Here is a 2,126-nt window from a genome sequence, read left to right on the forward strand (position 1 = left end):
GGGGCGCCACCCCCCTTCCCTTGTCCTATTCGGACTAGGAAGGGGAGGGGCGCGCGGCTCCCTCCTGCCTCCTTCCCTCTTCTCCCTCGAGGCCCATGTAGGCCCAATAACCCCCCGGGGGGGTTCCGGTAACCTCCCGGTGCTCCGGTAAAATGCCGATTTCACCCGGAACGATTCCGATGTCCAAATATAGGCTTCCAATATATCGATCTTCATGTCTCGACCATTTCGAGACTCCTCGTTACGTCCGTGATCACATCCGGGACTCCGAACAAACTTCGGTACATCAAAACTTATAAACTCATAATAAAACTGTCATCGTAACGTTAAGCGTGCGGACCCTACGGGTTCGAGAACTATGTAGACATGACCTAGAACTATTCTCGGTCAATAACCAATAGCGGAACCTGGATGCCCATATTGGTTCCTACATATTCTACGAAGATCTTTACCGGTCAAACCGCATAACAACATACGTTGTTCCCTTTGTCATCGGTTTGTTACTTGCCCGAGATTTGATCGTCGGTATCCAATACCTAGTTCAATCTCGTTACTGGCAAGTCTCTTTACTCGTTCCGTAATGCATCATTCCGTAACCAACTCATTTGGTCACATTGCTTGCAAGGCTTATAAAGATGTGCATTACCGAGAGGGCCTAGAGATACCTCTCCGACAATCGGAGTGACAAAACCTAATCTCGAAATACGTCAACTCAACATGTACCTTCGGAGACACTTGTAGTACTCCTTTATAATCACCCAGTTACGTTGTGACGTTTGGTAATACCCAAAGTGTTCCTCCAGTAAACGGGAGTTGCATATTTCTCATAGTTATAGGAACATGTATAAGTCATGAAGAAAGCAATAGCAATATACTAAACGATCAAGTGCTAGGCTAACGGAATGGGTCATGTCAATCACATCATTCTTCTAATGATGTGATCTCATTAATCAAATGACAACACATGTCTATGGTTAGGAAACATAACCATCTTTGATTAATGAGCTAGTCAAGTAGAGGCATACTAGTGACTATATGTTTGTCTATGTATTCACACATGTATCATGTTTCCGGTTAATACAATTCTAGCATGAATAATAAACATTTATCATGATATGAGGAAATAAATAATAACTTTATTATTGCCTCTAGGGCATATTTCCTTCACATAGGAGGTGAGCTAGAGCACCACAAAGCTCTCCAACGACCGGCCAAAAAAACAGAGCAGTGAACTGCTCTGCTTAGGGGCAAGGGGTATATATAGGCCTCTCTTTAGTCCCGGTTTGTGACTAAAACCGGGACTAAAGGACCACATTTGGTCTCGGTTCCAGACACAAACCGGGACTAAAGGTTGTGGGCCAGGAGCAAGTCCCATTGGTCCTGGTTCGTGTCTGGAACCAGGACCGAAGGGGTCAGATGAACCGGGATCAATGCCCCGTGGCCCGGCCGGCCCCCTGGCCTCACGAACCGGGACTAATGCGCCCATTGATCCCGGTTCATACGTGAACCAAGATTAATACCCTCTTCAGGTCTGGACCGAAGCCCTGTTTTCTACTAGTGATTGACTCCAATACCTACAAGATAGCTTTGTCCATCTGTAAACATGCAAGGCCAACGATGAACATCCCATTTTTAGCCAAGAACGGAGCACAAGAAACGGTAGTATTCAGTCTGTAATGGCAAAAGGAAGAACACGCGAAAAATTGACATCTGAGCACGGGCATGCTCGTTATTTTGAATCAAAAAAAATGAATTTGTACGGCTTAAAAATTTCCAGTTTTTTTAGTACATGCACGTATAGCAGTGCAGTATAAAAGTCCAAAATTTTACCAATATACGTGCTTGCATGTGAGAGATAAAAAAAGACAAAATACATGCAAATTTGGGACCAGTTATTTTCTTTTTGATTGTGGGCCTCAATTTTGTCTTTTTTGTGCAGCATACAATACAACGTATCCTCGAACGAAATTTCACAGGTAATTATACCATATGCATGTGTAATTTTTTTTGCGGGGGCATATGCATGTGTATTCATGTAAAAAAATACTTTTCAAAATCTTGTAAGCACTTGTTTTTTTGTGGTGGGGTGGGGGTCAAAATATTGTGCTCCACTCATGCATGCGTAT

This window comes from Triticum dicoccoides, chromosome 4B, assembly GCF_002162155.2.
Source record: "Triticum dicoccoides isolate Atlit2015 ecotype Zavitan chromosome 4B, WEW_v2.0, whole genome shotgun sequence".
NCBI classification, from domain to species: domain Eukaryota; kingdom Viridiplantae; phylum Streptophyta; class Magnoliopsida; order Poales; family Poaceae; genus Triticum; species Triticum dicoccoides.